We start from the raw sequence: 20438 nt of genomic DNA on the forward strand, positions 1-20438 counted from the left end.
AAATGCTAAGTAGAAAACACAGAGCAGGGATATTTTGGAATGGTGACCACGTAAGACCTCATTTAGAAAGTGACCTTTTAATAACAACCTAAAAGAAAGTAAATAAATTGGTCATGCAGATATCAGGGAGAAAGCAATTCAGTAGAGAAAATAATGGAAAAACCCTGAGATGGGAACACGCCTGTCATGTTCAAATAACAACAAGGGAGACAGTATGGCTAAGCAAGTGAGTAGTTAGGGATGAGATTAGAGAGGTGACAAGGAGCCAGGTCTTGCAGAGACATACAGGCCAGTTTCAAAGCTTTAGCTTTTGTCTTGAGTGAAATGGGGAGCCATTGAAGAGTTCTAATTAGAATGAGGGGTGGAAGAAGAGAGTAGAAGATAGGGTCACAGATATAATGGGGGCCCATTTTCTTCCATTTTATAACATATTTCCTCTCTCCACAAAACATGTGAGACATAGATATACCAATTAATCAAGAAAGATTTAAAATAATGTTGAATAATAGATATTTTATGATGATCTTAATTTGTTCATTACTTACTATGCAGGGACATTGATTTTAACCAATATATAATTATCAACATATAGTTATGTATCAAAGTATCATAGTGTATCAAACATCAAGAGAGATCAAATATTTAATGTGGCAACAAATTCTCATAGACAATTAATACTAAATGATTTAACAAATTAATCAGATAAAATTTTATAGTTTTATGGATCTTGCTTCATTTTCTTGGATTTACCCAAAATCATAAAATAAATCCAAGTAAAAACATTTCCCCATTGTAATCCTGCCTCCCATAAAAAAGAACTAATTCCAAACTCAAGTTCATTGCCAAAAACAAACAAATCAAAACAAGAAAAACAAAGTGAAAGAAAACAAACCACAAGTCAAAACACCTTTTGCCAAATGTTAAATCAAATAAACACACCTTGTGCTGTGTCCTTGAGGCTGCCAAGTCTTAACTCTGGAGAGATGTCAAGGAGTAAGATGTTTCCAAAGGCAAGATCTTTACTGAGGAAGCTGCGCTTGCATTCCTGGAAAATTCAACTCCAGATACCAATAATAATACTCTTGGTTGCTTTTTCTTACTGGAATCCAAAACAGAGTTTATGGAAATATTAAATGGATGATCTCCAGTTCCTTAACGTCCACAAAATAAAATCACTGTGGTAGCATTTTCCAAGTTGTGGTTTGTGGTTTGCTAACTCTGTTATATGTTCATTCAAATTAAGTTTCTATGGCCATGTATACTTGAAAAACATTGCATACTATTCCCCCTTTACACAAGGTACACTTTCATAAAAAAGCTCTGAGAAGTCCTATAATAGAAAAGCCTATTTAAATTTACTTGACCCAATGTGTCCTAAATTTATTTAAGTAAAGACCCCCTTCCACTGTAATAAACAGTAACACTATTTCTGCAGATCACACTTGAAGAATGGTTCATTGTATAGTGATTATCTGAAAAGTACTAAGAGATGTTTCCACTATATTTTAGACTTAAATATGAATGTAGAGACTAATTTTAATTTATTTTCTTTTATTGCAATTTGTAGAGTTGACCTATAAATATATTTATTCAACCATAATTGTTAAGTACATGTTACTTTCTAAACCAAATGCCAATTAAAAAGCAACAAGGAAAACATTCAAATAATGTATGGTTTATTCATTTTTGTTCAATGAATATTTATTAAATACTTATTACGTGCCAGGCACTGAACTTATCTCTAGCTTTATGCCACAATTGCTCTCACATAGATAAGAGTATCAAATTTAAGTGGTTCCAAACTGCTGTCTAACAATAATAATCAACATAAAATTTAACTCAAAGTATTTGAGAATACAAGTTTTACTAATTGTAATTATATCATTAAAAATAGCTTGCAGAGGTGGCCAAGGTGGTGGAGTAGGAAGACCATGAACTCACCTGGAGTTCAACGGACACACCAAAATTACAACTACTTACAGAGCAATTCTCCATGAGAACAACATGAAGACTAGCATATAGGATTTTTCACAACTAAACATATAAAGAAGGGACCACAAGAAGATGAATAGGAGAGGCAGAGATGTGGTATAGTCAGCACACTTCCTCAGGTTGTCAAACGACAAATGAAAAAATATCAAAATCTTAGAGTTCCTCCCCAAGGAATAAGAGGCCTGAGCCCCACACTAAGCTCCCTAGCCTAGGGGTCCTGCACCAGGAAGACAAATCCTCAAACGTCTGGCTTTGAAAACCAGCAAGTCTTATGTTTGGGAGAGCCAGACAGCTATAGGAAACAAACTCTCTGCTCTCAAAGGGCATGTACAAAACTTCACATGTTCTGAATCCCAGCACAGAAGCAGTAGTCTGAGAGGAACCTGGGTCAAACCCACTTGCTGATCTTGGAGAGCCTCCCAGAGAGGCAGGAGGTAACTGGGACTCCCCATGGGGATGGAGAAGCTGGCAACAACCATTTCTGGGAGCTCATTCTACAGCAATACCACCAGCATTGTCAATCCCCATTTTGAAATCCTCCCTCAAGCCATCAGTGGGATAGCAACAGACCCATGCCTCCCTGGACTGTGTGGACAGCCGCCCAGAGACTTGGCCATGCTCTCTAGCAGGCCAGTGCCAGCTCAGTGCCCACCTGGACCAGGCAAACAGCCATGCTAGTACTCAGCCCCACACATCAGCAGGCGAGCAGCAGTCCTATTGCCCCCAGGCTGTACAACCAACTGCATGGGGAGCTCATTCCATCCCCTAGCAGGCCTGCAGCTACCACACAACATGTGGCTTCGCGGCCAACCGGGTTGGGGCCAGCCTCACCTACCAGCATGACCATGGTAGTCAGCCCTGCCACAACAGAGGGCACATGCAGCCCATGTATGGGACACCCCTAAGACATATAGTTCTGGTGACCAGAGGGAAACATGCTGCTGGGCTACATAGGATATCTCTTACATAAGGCCACTTCTCCGAGATGAAGAAACATAATTGACTGATCTAACATGTAGAAATAAACACAGAGAACTGGGAAAAATGAGGCAACAGAGAAATATGTCCCAAATGAAGGAACAAGTTGAATCTCAGAAAAAGACCTAAACAAAGGGGAGATAAGTAATCTACCCAATAAAGAGTTCAAGGTAATGATTATAAAGATGCTCACCAAATGCAGGAGGAGAATGGATGAACACAATGAGAAGTTCAACAAAGAGCTAGAAAATATAAAGAAGAAACAGAGCAAAGATTACAATAACTGCAATAAAAAAAATTTACTAGAAGAAATCAATAGTAGATTAGATACAGAGGAACAGATCAGCAATCTGGAAGATAGACTACTGGAAATTACCCAAGCTGAACAGAAAAAAAAAAATTAAAAAATTAGGATAGTCTAACAGATCTCTTGGACAACATCAAGCAAACTGACATTCACATTATAGGAGTCACAGAATAAAGAGAAGAAAGAGCAGATAATTTATTTAAAGAAATAATAGCTGAAAAGTCCCTAACTTGGGGAAGGAAGCAGACATCCAAGTCCAGGAAGCACAGAGATTCCAAAACAAGATGAACACAAGAAGGTTCATGCCAAGACACTTTATAAATAAAATAGCAAAAATTAATGATAACAAAGGATATTAAAAGCAGCAAGTTAAAAGCAACAAGTTATATATAAGGGAACTCCCATAACGTTATTAAAAGCAGCAAGTTATGTATAAGGGAACTCCCATAAGGCTATCAGCTGACTTTTAGCAGAAACTCTGAAGGCAAGAAGGTAGTGGCACAATATATTTTAAATGATGAAAGGGAAAAACCTACAACTAAAAATACTCTACCTGGCATGGCTTTCATTCAGATTTCATAGAGAGATCAAAAGTTTTACAGACAAGCAAAAGCTAAAAGACTTCAGCACCACCAAACCAGTTCTAAAAGATATATTAAAGGGACTCCTTTAATCAGAAAAGAAAAGGCCACAACCAGAAATATGAAACTTATGAAAGGAAAAAAAATCTCACTGATAAAGGCAAACATACAGTAAGTCAACCACTTATAAAGTAGGAAGATTAAAAGACAAAAGTAGTAAAATCATCTATATCCACAATAAATAGTTAAGGGACACAAAAACAAAAATATAATATCAAAAACATTAAACATAGTGGTGGGGGAATAAAAATACAAGGCGGTTAGAATGCCTTCAAACTTAAGAGATCATCAACTTAAAATAATCACACACATACATACACAATACATATGTGTATATATATGTATATAGGTTGTTATATATGAACCACAGGGTAACCACAAATCAAAAACCTAAAATAGATACCGACACAAAAAAAGAGAAAGGAATCTAAACATAACACTAAGATAGCCATCAAATCAACAGAGAAGCAAAAGGAGAAAGGAGAAAAAAAAAAACAAACTACAGAAACAACCCCAAAACAATTAACAAAATGACAATAAGTACATGCATATCAAGAATTACTTTAAATTTAAATGGACTTAATGCTCCAATCAAAAGACATAGAGTAGCTGAATGGATTAAAAAATTAAGATTCATACATATGCTTTCTACAAGAGTCATTACAGTTCTAAAGACACACAGAGACTGAAAGTAAGGAAATGAAAAAAAAGTACTCTATGAAAATTGAAACAAAAAAGACTGAGGTAGCACTGATAGACAAATTGATTTTAAAACAAAAACTGTAATAAGAAACAAAGTATGATATGACATAATGATAATGGGATCAACCCAACAGGAAGATATAACAATTGTAAATATAAATGCACCCAATATGGGAGCACCTAAATAAATAAAGCAAGTATTAACCACTATGAAGGGTGAAACTTACAGTAATACAGTAGTAGAAGACTTTAACACCTCACTTATATTAAAGGACAGATCATTCAGACAGAAAATCAGTAAAAAAAACACTGGTCTTAAATGACACATTAGAGCAGATGAAATTAATAGATACATATAAAATATTCCATCCCCAAACAGTAGAATACACATTTTTTTTCAAGTGCACATGGGTCATTCTCCATAATAGTTCACATCCTAGGCCACAAAATAAGTCTTCATAAATTTAAGAAGACTAAAATCATATCAAGCATCTTTTTCCATCAAAACGCTATGAGACTAGAAATCAATTACAAGAAAAAAATACTACAGAAAACACAAGCATGGTGGAAGCTAAACAATATGCTACTTAAAAAACCAATCAGTAATAGAGGAAATCAAATGAAGTAAAAAAATACTTGAAAACAAACAAATGGAAACACAGCAATCCAAAATCTGTGGGATGCAGAAAAAGTAGTTCTAAGATGGAAGTTGACAGTGATACAAGCCTACCTCAGGAAACAAAAAAATCTGAAAGAAACAATCTGGTCTTGCACCTAAAGTGATAGAAAATAAAGAACTAAGAAAATCCAAAGTTAGTAGAAGGAAAGAAATAACAAAGATCAGAGCAGACATAAATAAAACAGAGACTTAACAAAAAAAAAAGAGGGAGAGAGAGAAAAGTTCAATAAAACTAAGGGTTGGTTTTTTGAAAAGATCAACGAAATGGATGAACCATTAGACAGACTCATCAAGGAAAACAGAGAGGGCCCAAATAAACAAAATGAAAAATGAAAAAGGAGATGTTACAACTGACACCACAGAAATACAAAGGCTCATAAGAGATTACTACAACCAATTATGTGCCAACCTAGAAGAAATGAATAAATTTCTAGAAATGTACAATCTCCCAAGACTTGATCAGGAAGAATTTAGAAAATATTGTGTTGGCCAAAAAGTTCGTTTGGGTTTTTCTGTAAGACGTATGGGAAAACATACATCTTTTTCTGCAAGATGTAATGGAAAAACCTGAATGAACTTTTTGGCCAACCGAATATGAAGACCCCAATTACAAGTAATGAAATTCAGTCATTAATAAATAAATTAATATTAATTTACTCAATCATTAATTAATAAATTCAATCAGTAATAAAAAAAGTATTCTTAACAAAGTCCAGGCCCAGATGGCTTCATAGATGAATTCTACCAAATATTTAAAGAGTTAACATTGATCCTTCTCAAACTATTTGGAAAATTGAAGAGGAAGGAACACTTCCAAACTCATCTTACATGGCTAACATCACCCTGAATACCAAAACCAGAAAAAGGGACCACAAAAAAGAAAATTACAGGCTGACACCACTGATAAACATATATGCAAAAATCCTCAAAAAAAATTAACAAATCAAACAATACATTAAAAGAATCATACACCATGATCGAGTGGGATTTATCGCAGTGACACAAGATGATTCAATACTCACAAATCAATCAATGTGATACATTACATTATCAAATTAAAAAAAAAAATGATCATCTCAATAGATGTAGAAAAAGCTTTTGACAAAATTCAACATCTGTTTGTGATAAAAACTCTCGACAAAAATGGGTATAGAGGGAATGCACCTCAACATAATAAAGGCCATGTATAACAAACCTATAGCCAACATTATACTCAATGGTGAAAAGATGAAATCATTTACTCTGAGACCAGGAACAAGATAAAGATGCCCACTCTTGCCACTCTTACTCAACCTAGTATCAGAAGTCATAGCCACAGCAATGAGAAAAGAAAAAGAAATAAAAGAAATTCAAATTGGAAAGGAGGAAGTAAAACTGTCCCTGTTTACAGATGACATGAATATATATATAAAAAAAAATACATATATATAAAATATGTATATACTATATAATTTATATACATATATAAATACATAGAAAATCCTAAAGACACCACCGCAAAACTACTAGAACTCACCAATGAATTCAATAAAGTTAATATACAAAAACTGTTGCATAGCTATACACTACCAATGAACTATCAAAAAGAGAAATTAAGAAAACAATCCCATTTATAATTGCATTTAAAAGGATAAAATACCTAGAAATAAATCTAACCAAGGTGGTAAAAGTCCTGTACTCAGAAAACTATAAGACATTGATGAAAGAAATTGAAGCCACACAAACAATTGAAAAATATACTGTGCTCATGGATTGAAATAATTAATATTGTTGAAATGACCATACTACTCAAGGCAATCAACAGAGTCAATGTAATTCCTACCAAACCCCAAAGGATTCTTTACCAAACTAGAACAAGCAATTCTAAAATTTGTATGGAAAAACAAAAAGACCCAGAATAGTCAAAGCAATATTGAGAAAGAAGAACAAACCTGGAGGTAATCACCCTCCCTGATTTCAAACTACACTACAAACTACAGTAATCAAAACAGTATGATACTGGCACAAAAAAAGACACACAGATCAATGGAATAGAACAGAGTCCAGAAAGAAATGCACACTTATACGATCAATAAATCTATGACAAAAGAGGTAAAAGAGGCAAGAATACGTAATGGGGAAAAGACAGCCTCTTCAATAAATGGTGTTGGGGAAACTGGATAGCTATATGCAAAAGAATCAAGAGGGTATTATGTTGAGTTAAATAAATCAGGTGAAGAAAAAGACCAATACTGCATGATCTCACTTACATGTAGAATCTAAGAAAACAAACAAACAAACAAAACAAAATGAAAAGAGACTCATAGATGCAAAGAACAAATGGGTGGTTACTAGAAGGGAGAGAGGTGGGGAGGTGGGTGAAATAGGTGAAGAGAATTAAGAGATACAAACTCCAGTTATACAATAAATAAGTTACAGCATAAGGAATACAGTCAATAATATTTTTGTATGGGGACAGATGGTTACTAGACTTATTGTGGTGATCATTTCATAATGTATTTCAATACATACTGTACTGTATGTATTCAATACATACTGTACATACATACGTACTGTATTTCAATTAAAAAATAGCTTGCAATTTTTAGACTATTTGAATATAATGATGATAATTCAGGTCAAGAGTCACAATATGAAAGCACAGTCTTTAAAAAAAAATGATGCTGCAAAAGAATAAAGTTGAACTCCTACTTCATACCATACACAAAAATTAAGTCAAACCAAGTCATAGACCTAAATGTAAAGGCTGAAATTATAAAATGCTTGGAAGAAAACACAGAAGTAAAACTTCATGACCTTGTGTTAGGCAATAGTTTCTTAGAAACAACATGAAAAGCACAAGCAACAAAATAAAAGATAGGTAAATCAGACTTCATCAGAATAAAACAACTTTTGTATTCCAAAAGACATGATCAAGAAAATGAAAAGACAACCCACAGAATGGGAGAAAATATTTGCAAATTGTATAACTGATAAGGGCCATATACAGACAATATATGAAGAATGCTTACAACAGTAAAAACACAAATAACAATTTTAAAATGTGCAAGGGATTGGAATAGATATTTCCTCAAAGAATAAATACAAATTGCCAATAAGCACATGAAAAGATACCCAGTATCATCAGTTATTAGGGAAATTCAAATCAAAATCACAATTCAAATCATACCCACTAGGATGGCTATACCAAAAGACAGATAATAAGAAGTGTTGCTGTGGATGTGGAGAAACTAGAACCTTCATACATTGTTTGTGGGAAAGCAAAATGGTGCAGCCATTTTGGAAAACAGTTTGGTTGTTCCTCAAAAAACTAAACAGAATGGCCATGTGACCCAGTAATTCCACTCCCAGGTATATATGTGAGAGAAATGAAAATGTATGTTCCCATTAAAATGTGTACACAAATGTAAATAGCAGCATTATCCTTATAGCCAGAAAGTGAAAACAATCCATGATAAATAGATAAACAAAATATGGTATAACCATATGATTGAATATTATTTCAACATAAAAAGTAATGAAATATTGATACATGGTACAACACGGATGAACTTCGAAAACATTATGCTAAGTGAAAGAAGCCATTCACAAAAGTCCAATTAATGCATCATTCCTATTGTTCTCTTTATATTAAATGTTCAGAATGAGAAAATCTATAGAGACAGAAAAAGTTTGATTAACGGTGAGGGCGAGAGCAGAACAGATGGGGAGTGACTGATAGTGAGTACTTTCTGAGGTGATGAAAATATTCTAAAATTAGATAGTAGTGATTGCACAACTCTGTGAATATGCTAAAACTCACTGAATTGTACACTTTAAAATGATAAATTTTATGATTGTGAATCATATCTCGATGAAGCTGTTATTAAAATAAAAGAATCACAATAATATAGATCTGTAGTCCTTATCTAAAATGTTTGAGGGACTTCCCTGGTGATCCACTGGTTAAGACTTTGCCTTCCAATGCAGGGGGTGCGGGTTCGATCCCTGGTCAGGGAGCTAAGATCCCACATGCCTCGCAGCCAAAAAACCAAAACGTAAAACAGAAGCAATATAACAAATTCAATAAAGACTTTAAGGATGGTCCAGATTTTTTAAAGTCTTTTTAAAAGACTTTAAATATTTTTTTAATTTTTAAAAATTTTTTTAAAAAAATTCTAATAAATAAATAAATAATAAAATAAAAATAAAATAAAATGGGTGAGATGTGTTTTGGAGACTATAGAAAGGTAATATGTCCCATATCTACCATAATTACATGACACTCTTAGAGGAGTATAGGGGCAGCACATCAATACTTCACAGCAAAATCTTATCAATATTGACACTGACTAGAAAAATAAATACTATATAAGTAGTACCTTGTCATTTCAAAGATGGTTTGCCTCCAATTAGTTTGTGAAAACTTAGAAAAAAAATAATTTTTCAAAACTTTTGTGTTTTGAAAATGTGAATAATGGGTGTTGAAGCCTTATAATGATGATGATTAATATTAGTAATAATAATAATATCAGCAGTTTCCATTTACTGTGTTAAGCATGGTGCATGCATTATCAGAAATTCTCATAATATTCCTGTGGGATAAGTACAATTAACCCCAACTGGGAAAACTAGGTTTTCTAATGATTAGGTGACTTTTCCAAGCATGCAGTTAACAAGGTAAGGGTAGAGATTTAAAATCAAATCTGTCTAATCACAGAGCACACTCACTTTCCTCTACAAGGAAGAGTGTGTTCAGATCATTTATCTGAGATATAGACTTTACATCTGTAAAATGGAGAAAAGAAATTGGGGGATTGTTTATATATCCCCCTCAGAGGAAAAACTGTTATAAATATAACATAAATGGGTATATCCCAAGGCAACTTTTGCTTCATGAAGTTATAAGTCATAACATTAAAGAATTTTAGGGAGTGCTGTACTTGAAAAATTTAAGAACAATTATTCTAAATACTAATCTGATCATGTTGCTCTACAGTTCAAAAATCTGAAATGGATCCTCATTGCCCACAAGATGAGAATTGCTTTGCATGACATATAATAGCCTTCTTGGCCTGGGCTAGCAGGTCTTATTGCCTCAACTCCAGCCACTTTTTTTTTCCAAATTCTGTTCCAGCTACTGAATTTCTTACATTTCCCAATCACATGACCCTACTGACAGCTTAGTGGCTTTACAAATCTTATTCTCCATGTTACCTTAGCCCCAGCCTTAACTACCTTAAATTAACAAATATCCTTCAAAACCTTGTTTCAATGTCACTTCTTCTGAAATAATTCACCTATACTTGCCAAACAAATATTTGATTATTAAATGATTGACATACAACCTACTTATTAAATGTAGTACATGCTTATCTATCTCTATAAGCACATAGAATTTTGGCATACAACAGTAAAGTATTCATTTTTTCTTCTTACAGTATTGCAGTATTAACTGATTTTTGTCTTTGGAAGTGATATTCTAAAATCTTTACATGAATTTTGTTTCTAAAGCACAGAGGTGAAAAAGAGAAAATTTGGATTATTAAATATAAAGAATAATAGATTCTTGGTTTTAACCCAAGTCCATATAAGACCAAAAAGTTGCTAGGGTAAGTAGAACATTGAAGGGCAATAACTGAGTAAATCTGGGTACCGTGAATTGAAAAGAAAGTTTCAGTCTTATACACTAAAGTCCATATATATAGTTTAGGTTAGGAGTTGCAAAGTTTTTCTGTAAAGGGCCAGATCATAAATATTTTAGGCTCTGCAGGTCAAGAGACAAAATTAAGTTATAACTCAATTTTGTCACTGTGATTTGTAGTGCTCTGAGAAGCAATGCAAAGCTAGGAGAGCACCACATTTACATCTCTGTTGCAATTACTCAACACTGCTGTTTTAACACAAAAGCAGCTATAGACAATATGTAAACAAATGAGTGTAGCTGTGTTCCAATAAAACTTTAATTATAAACAATAAAGTTGGAATTTCATATAATTTTCACATTGCAAAATATCATTGTTTTGATTCTTTTCAACCATTTAAAAACATAAAAACTATTCTTGGTTCATGGGTCCTACAAAAACAAGCCAGATGTGGGTGGGTTCCAGGTCATAGTTTGCTGAGCTATGGTTTATTTTTTAATCTATTCATACTCTTGAATTACCAGGTTTCATTTCTGGCATAAATAAATCAAAAAATCACAATGTTTTATTTAAATTTACGTTGCTGTTGCTGAATTAATTTTTACATTATATATCTTCTCATGCAGTTTTTTTTGTTACATTTGAATTTTTAACTAGACTTAACGTAATTATTAAAGCCACCTCTATATTCTAGGGCTCTGAGATATATCATCAGTTTTGTTTGTTTTTTAATATACCATCACTTTTGTATTTATATTGTATCAGCTTCTTATAAATTATTGTCCTTTTTCCCCCCAAAGCAAAAAGTATGTAGTTTAGAGTTCTTTATATACTTAAGAGTGGTTTTCTGTCGCTGTGTGTGAACAAGACAGATTGCATGGAATTTTGTTTTAAACTCTAAAAATGTTGCTCTGTTGTCATCTAGTATTTAATACTACAGAAAAGAAGTCTGAGACCAGCTTAATTTTTGTTTCCTGATAATAATACGCAATTTTTTCTCTCTCTTTCTATACATATGAAAAATTTTTTCCCTTTATCATTATAATTTGAAAAAAATTTTGATATTGTGTCTCTGAGTTGTTACATCTCATATAAGAAATATCCTTTCTGCATACATTGGTCATTTTTTAGTTAATAAAACTTTTATTTCCTGTTATCTCTTTGTTTGTTACTTTTTTTCAAATGTTCTGTTCTCTTGTTTAGGAACAATTAGCTATTTTCTAGTCTCTCCTTCAGAAATTCCAAATGTTCATATAATGGACTTCATCTTTCTCTCTTTTCATGCATTCAGTATTTCAGCTAGGACATTGTTTCAAGTCTATTCTCCACACATTAGATTTTCTACCGTAACATCAGTTCTGCTCTTTACTGCCTCAAATATGAACTTTTAATATGTTATTGTGATAGGCAGAAATGTCCCTCCTCAAAGATGTCCAAGTCCTAATTCTTAGAACTTGTGAATATGTTACCTTACATTGCAAAAGGAACTTTGCACATGTGATTAAATGAAGAACCTCCTGGATTATCCAGCTGAGTCTTTAAATGTTGTTAAGTTTTCCTAGTTGTGGTCATAATGTATTTGACTACAAAAGAATAGTCAGAGAGATGCAATGTTGCTGGCTTTGAAGATGGAGGACGGGAGCCATAAACCAAAGAATGTGGGTAGCCTCCAGAAGCTGGAAAAGGCAAGGAAACAGTCTCTCCCAGAGCCCCCAGAAAGGAATGCATCCCTGCCAATACCTTGATTTCAGCCCAGTAAAACCTATATCAGACTTTGAAATACAGAAATTATACAGCATGAATATAAAACTAATACAGTTCTCACATTTTTCAGTTTTTTTGTCCTCTTTTTGTTTTATCTTATTCTCTTCCTAGTGTCACTTAATTGTTGCTCTTTCTATATGAAGTTCTCCTATCCATAGAGGCTATGCATTCTTGCATGTGTTAGATATCAAAAAATTCCTTCAAATATTCTTCCTTAGCTTAAAATTCTTCTCAGATTTTCACAGGTATGCCTATGAGTATTCTCCCAATTTCCTTTTCCCTGGTTTTGTGGGAATTTTTTGTTCCACTTTATTCATTTCAAATGCTGAATTTATCCAGAAATTCCTGGCATTGAAAGAGCCTGTATAGATCATTTCTACATAGCCCAGTGTTTTCCAAGTGTGTGCATGTGTGGAGGGTGAGGGGGATGTTGAGGGAAGGAGAAGAGACAGAGAATAGAACTCTATGAACAGACAAAATGAAATCAGGAACTGGGATATTCTTTTTAAAATTATACTTAAAAAATATCTAATACACTCCTGCCCAGAAAGTTTCAGTGCTATAAACTGCTATAAGTGAATCGCTGTGAATAATGAGAATTTTCATGATACTCAAGCATATTCTTCAGAAAAAACTGGTAGAAAACAATAAATCTTCAACTCTTTCTATTCACAGATAAGGAACTTGATGCCTGGAGACATTATAAAACCCAACAAATGATATATCTATTGCTGGAGCCAAGTCTAAAACTTTCAGTCCAGTGCACTTTCTAGCTGGTGTAGGTTATAAACTGTAATCTACAATTAGGATTTTGTCACAGGTATCCATATAATTTCTTATTCTATATCTTGCAATATTTGAATATTTTAAAATTCAAAGTATGTAAAAAATGCTTTTTGTATTAAACTATCTTCCCTTCATCTTCCCCAAAATTTTAAGTTGTTCAATCTAATTGGTCTGCTGTTTTTGCACTTTGTCCTACATAATACTACTATAGAAGAACTAAGCTACTTTATTCCTGCTTCATTCTCCATGTTTAATGGCTTGAAAACCATGAAATTGAAAAGATCCTCTCATTTACAGAACTGTCTCCACCTTCTGATTCAACACAACAGAGTTTGTTAAACCACTGAGTACAGAGTATTTATCTTTCTATTGTTAACATTTCAAAACTAAAAAGTAAGCTAAGAAGTCATCTTTTCTTTTTGATGAAAATATATACCTACTCACTATATTGTTGCAAAGATACTTAACACTTGTACCATATAAGAAAGAATTAAATGTATATAATAGGGGTGAAAAAAATTTAGCTCTAGGAGCCTATGATTCTTATATGTTCAGTAAGGATATATTCAGTCTTAAGGATATTAAATATGATGAACTATGTATTGCTATTTTCCATTAATGTAATTTTAGTCATTCTGAGAGAATACCAAAAAATAACTACATTCTAAGCAGTGTTTTTATTAAGACCTTCACATTTAGAGTCAAATCTATTGATATCAAAAACATGGTAGATACTCAATAGATGAATGGATAAAGAAGATGTGGTGTGTATATATACAATGGAATATTACTCAGCCATAAAAAGAATGAAATCTTTCCATTTGTGACAACATGAATGGGCCTAGAGGGTATTATGCTTAGTGAAATAAGTCAGACAGAGAAAGACAAATACTGTAAATTACCACTTACATGTGGAGTCAAAAAAATAAAACAAACAAATGAATATAATGAAACAGAAACAGATTCACAGAGAACAAACTAGTGGTTACCAGTGGGGAGATTGGAAGAGGTAGGGGCATGATAGGGATAGAGGACTAAGTGGTGTAAACTACTATGTATAAAATAAATATGCCACAAGGATATATTGTACAGCACAGGAAATATAGCTAATATTTTATAATAACATTAAGTGGAGTATAATCTATAAAAATTTTGAATCACTCCTGTAAACCTAAAACTAATACAATATTGTAAATCAACTACACTTCAGTTAAAAAAAAGAAAAAGAAAGAAAAAACATGGCACATATGAACAAAGACTAGGGTGAAATTTGGCCTAGTTTCATGTTTCTATATGGAGGAACTTCCACTGGAATAGTCTGGAGATGATTTTGGCATTGGAGTAGGGGAAGGAAAGCTTTCACTGAGCTGGTGGACCTCTACATTATACAATATTCAGCATCCTTAAATGTCAGGGTCCTAAAAGCCAGTAGCTTTTAAAGATATCATAATAATTTAATAACACCTCCACATATTTCAAATGGCCCAGAGGTACACTCCAGGATGAAAAACCAGAGCACTAGATTAACAGTCCTGGCCTCAGATCCCACTCTGTATTCACAGCTTCCCAACAGGGGAGTTACATGATCCGTAGCTGAAATCCTTTGGCCCATATTATTCCAATGGGTAGAGATAACCTGTTATAAACCTGTAAACACTAGGGGTTTATCTTCTTTCTCTTCCCTCTCTGCCCTGGATCATACAGACCAGCAATTCTGAGTAAGTGCATCTGTTCTTTAAACTGAAATATTCTCTCACTGGACTAAAGTCTAGGTTCTGAGAAAGGGAGTGAAGCTAAAAAGGGGAAGGAAGTTCTAGTACTCATTTTTGGTCTCCCACTGAAAGCACTATGTCCAATCAGCTCTGTAGTAAGGAAGCAGATCTTGCCAACTCCACCTGTCTGTTTACAAATTCGAGAGAAGAGCTATTATTTATTGAGGCCCTAAAACTTTAATTCCATTAGAATTCTTGCTATAATCAGTTTGTCTTTATTCTACTTTCTCCACTAGAAATAAAGTGAGTTAACAAAGGAATAAATATTAAACAGTTCGAATAAAATTCTAAGTGCTAAACAATCAGTGCTCCTAAATACTCTTATGTTTATTACAAAAGCTATATATTTTTCCTTTTCATTGTTTTCTCTGTCTAATGATAGTATCTACTACTGATGCCCACTTTTACTGATAAAGCTAGATAAAGGTACATTAACAAACAAAATATCTCTATTTCTAGCCTTCCATTTTAATACAGAAAACAGGAAAAGAGCCAAAGTGGAGTCAAACACAATATTTTTTAGACACGGGAAATTATAATGTTATAAAAGATGATTCATTTAAATTAAATAATTCTAGTAGCATACACTAAAAGTAATCAGCTTTTCTTTGTCCAAAATGGACTTTCATAGAAGAGAGAATTACAAAAATAAAATTTTACATTTTCCCAAAATATTTGACAATAATTTATCTTTTACTTGCTTAAATATAAGAATATTCTTTAAGAGGATGATCAAAGGCCATCTGGAATAAAATACAATTTACATGTTTTTGAAAGACAGCACCAGTTTATTGATCATTGGTAGCTCATGTTTGTTAAACACTAAAAACAGAAAAGAAAAGAAAAGAAAAAGGATTCACTGAAGACCATGAACTAAGGTAAGCTACAGTGAGATGCACTGTGTAAGAAAGGAAAGAGACCCAATTCTGCTCCCAGCCAAGCAGTTTTGGATATAAATTACTCAGTCTTTGGAGTGAGGTAAGGTGGGAGAGTAATTTCCTTAACCCTCAAGAAGTTGATCAAAAACAGGTGTTCTTTATCCAAGTTCCACTTATGCTTGTAATTGTGTTTTTTTCTAAGGGGAGAATCAATAGCTTCCCTTGGCTTCTTACAATGATATATGACACCAAAAAGGTCACTCATCGTTGAATTAGAAAGTACTCTTTACCAATTCTTTCAGGCTATGAATATACTTGAGAAAAATCTAGTGATGTCAATGGAAAAAAATATATATCATGCAAGACATTTCAGGTACTAACAAGAACTAATACAGAATCAATAACAGAGATCATAGAGACAAAAAGATAGATTAAAAGTGTAATCAATAACAGTTTACATTCGTGTAGATCATTACTTTAATAACACTTTCACAACCAATTATTCCTCCTTACTTTTTAGAAATAAAGGGCACATAAGTATCTCCACTTTCCAGATGAGAAAACAGTTATGAGGGTTACTGCCCAAGGGCAAATATTTCCAAACTCTGCTACATTCCTGACTTTTAGGCCAGTCTTCTTCCCAGTGGTAACAAGTAGTACAAGCTTCCTTCTTGGGGATTTATACAGTAAACCTAGCAGAAGGAAGTAAAAGCAGACTCTTAGCTCCTTTGTATTTTCTCTCTGGAATGTTTGTTCTGCTGTAATCATTAAATATGGGACAGTGACGCAAAAGAGGGCTTTATAGGGTTAGTACCACCCTTCTCCATAATAGGGTCCGAAAGGGAGATCATATATTAGGGCATGTCCAATAATGAACTGCCTCAACTTCCTGAGAAGGTCATTGAGCTCAAACAGCAGCACCGATTAAAAAGAATTCCAGGTGAAAGAAATCAGATCTTCTATCTCCCTTTTCCTAGTCATCCACATGGACACCACGTGGGTTCAGGGATTCACCAAACACCAGGAAAAGACCCATCCCGCTCCACCATCCTGGCAATAAAGCCACCTCAGGCTGCCTGAAGCCCTTCTCTGCACATGTTTTGGTCTGCAGATACTTGTTCGTTTTAGAAGGGGAGGTGAGAAAAAATGTTGAGAAGAGTAACAAGAGAGAGGGAGGCCTGAGCGGGAACTATAGACGCAGAGATCAGGACAGTGAAATTAACAGACGCGAATTAACTGACAGCACACGGGAGCCAGCCCCTACCCTAGTGGAAGGCCTTGGGATGTGGGTGGGGCTACGGTTCTAGGGCCCAGCAGCCAGCGCCAGACACGCTGGCAGGGCGGGAACCGCGCGTTCCTTAGCAACCACGGCGGCCACGCCCACCCACCGCACTAATCCCGCGCCCGCCATCCCCACCCCCACCGCGATCTCCCTGCTCTCCGGGAAGGGTCCTTAAGTCATTACCGTACCTACTGGGTTTCCCGGGCTCTGGGTTCCTCCTCTTCCAGAGCCCCCCCTCCGCCCAGCCCGCCCAAGTGCCGCTCCCAGGGGCGGATCGAACGTCTCCTAAACGCATTGGGGGCCCACTAAGGAGGTGCGCCTGCTTTCACTCCCCGACCCCGAGCTTCCCGGGCAGGGCCTCCCCAATCCCCTCGCCCTCGCGGGACACACACACCTTAGCTCAGCCAACGCAAGGGCCAACAAACTATGTGTCCGGCTGGAAATGTTGCTGTCCACGGTCCTGTCACTCAGAGGAGGGGGCGGGACGAGCCTGCTGCACACCCCTACTCCTAGAGGGCGGTACGGAAAAGAGGCGGGGCTCGACGGAAAGGGGCGGGAGTAGCCTAAACTTGCGCTCCGATTGGTCATTCTCTCTCCCGCCTCTGCGCGGGTCCTGGAAGGAAATGCGCGGAACCTGTGCATTTCCTTTTGACGCGATTCCCAGGCTTTGATACCTGTCTCACAAAGTGACCGTGGAAACTGAAAATAAGGACTGCGACTTGTTTTTCAATATAAAGCACAGAAATACGTTCTTTTGATTATTGAATTTTTCTCACGTAACACACATACACACATCCCCATCCACACTCTGGGGGGGCATCCCTGGATGGAAGAATGAACTGTCTGAAAACGATGTTGTTTGCAGATTCAAGCTTTTAACAGATTAATCAGTTTAGGAAAGGTGATTCCTGAAATCTGACCAACAACTAAGATTTGGAGATATGTTCAGGTACCCAGTCTTCACACCTACAAAATTGGAATGAAATATTGTTATTAGTTATTATTTGCAAAGCATCTGACAATTGAATGATTTATCTTATATAATCGTCAAAACACCCATTGTGAGATGTTATTATCCACAGCTTAAGAACAAAGAAACTGAGGCTGTGAGTGACGTTTATTCAGTCGTTCAACACATGAAAAAGTGCCTGCAGTCATTATTTTTATGCTGTGATAAATTGAACTAAAATTTCTTTAAAAAAAATCATGTGACTTCCAATATAATTTTTCTTTTGCTGAAATATAAGTCACTTTTTCTAGGACAGCCCATCAAATCTTTCAAAACAAACGAACAAACAAAAGAAAACCTTGAGAAAGGAAATAGCATGCAAAAGAACTGGACAAGTATAAACAGACTAACTGGAAGATTCTCTGAAATCTCCCAAGATACCAGGGCCAGGAATTGAGTCTAAAAATGTACTTTTATTTTCTGTCCTTCTAAATCCTTTGTTGGTCTCCAGTTCCTCTTCCAGAAATAAAGGTAGAGTTAAATGAGACTAATATGAGTCTAAAAATGTACTTTTATTTTCTGTCCTTCTAAATCCTTTGTTGGTCTCCAGTTCCTCTTCCAGAAATAAAGGTAGAGTTAAATGAGACTAATACTCTTGACCAGATTTGCATGTGTGCAGCTTTAAAATAATAAAATCCTTTTTTGTTCTATATTATACCAATACCCAGAAGTGTTTGTCTTGTCAGATAAGGTAGTAAGAAAGAAAATAAAAACAAACAAACAAAAACAATGCCTCTGGATAAGTGCTTTGAGATTCAATTAAAATGGCCACTATACTATGATAAAATTGTTAGAATAAAAGAAACACATTCCAATTGCAAATGCTTTTATTCTCGTCCTGCTGAATTTCCAAATTCTTCTGAAAGTTTGCCAGCTATGAATACCTCCGTACAAAAAATTTCTTCATTTGTATGACTCATGATCCCGATTGTTACTTCAATCTTTTAAAAATATTTGGTTTTACACTAAAAAGTGCTCTGATTGTATATTAATAAGTACCTTATACAAATAAATACTGTAAGAGTTAAATAAAAATGGTGAATTATTTATTTGAATCCTTTTTCAATTGCATATTCAAATAAGTACAGCAAATGTGTTTGAATATTCTCACATATATAAGAAATTATACATTTAAATAAATGTATTGTATGCATGTAAATGTGTAATCATTGAAATAAACACAGCTGTATACTCCCCATATGTATAACTCCAGATGTTTGAAGCATATATTCAAATTTCTGGAACTCTACACCTTGATATCTATTTAAACATCTCGTAGAAAATAGTGTGTTACACATACACAGGAATAAATTTTCAAACTGTATCCACAGTGAGGAAATAAGGTTAGAACAGTGGGTAATGAGTCTCTGCCAATGAATTTCTTATCTTGAACATATCCTTATGAGATAGCTTTTCCTTGCAAATTGTCTGCAAGTAGTTTACTGATCTATAAGGTGGGCACTAGCGAACTTACCTTCCATGAATATGGCTATTGCAAAGTAGTTTTGCAAGCATCTTTTAAAATAATTAAACTCCAAAAAATCATGTTTCAAATTAACTTTTAATACTTTACACTTTTGGTGTGGGAGAGTCTCATGTTATCCAGGCCTCAATTATTTATTTTTCAACTCATGCTTGTTCTCCAATACTTGGAACATGTATAATTTAAAATTCCCTCCTAGGCACAAATATATATTAGAAGAAATTATGAGGAATACACTAACCAAATATCAAATAAAATATATCTAGGGACATTGAACAAGAAATAAATGGCTTTACATAAAATTAAACATCCAGATACATGTTATGAATATGCCTATTTCTTTATTATATAGTGGCAGATATGTCATTTAGTTAAATTTGTGGTAAGTTGAATTGTAAACTAGAATCTAATAATTATATGTGCCATCATCTTTAGTCTAGATAAATGTGCATATAGATTGAAATTTGGGAGAATCATTTTGGATCAATTTGCAGAAATTATAATCCTGTCAAAATGTATGAAATTCATTGAATATATTAAA

The 20438-nt window shown here is 34.5% G+C and overlaps 1 protein-coding gene across 2 annotated transcripts in view; it reads right to left on the reverse strand.

Annotated features, from left to right (window-relative positions):
- TRIQK (triple QxxK/R motif containing) overlaps positions 1-17917 on the reverse strand; it is a 93454-nt gene extending 75537 nt beyond the window's left edge. The window contains exons 1-3 of one of the 2 annotated variants that reach the window (XM_060127451.1): positions 17800-17917; positions 16637-16815; positions 940-1099 (exon numbers count right to left, since the gene is read on the reverse strand). The gene's annotated coding sequence lies outside the window, so the exon portion shown is untranslated. The remainder of the gene's footprint in view (positions 1-939; positions 1100-16636; positions 16816-17799) is intronic. The other variant, XM_060127452.1, reaches the window with a different exon arrangement.
- Positions 17918-20438: the final 2521 nt, after the last annotated feature.

This window comes from Lagenorhynchus albirostris, chromosome 17, assembly GCF_949774975.1.
Source record: "Lagenorhynchus albirostris chromosome 17, mLagAlb1.1, whole genome shotgun sequence".
NCBI lineage: Eukaryota > Metazoa > Chordata > Mammalia > Artiodactyla > Delphinidae > Lagenorhynchus > Lagenorhynchus albirostris.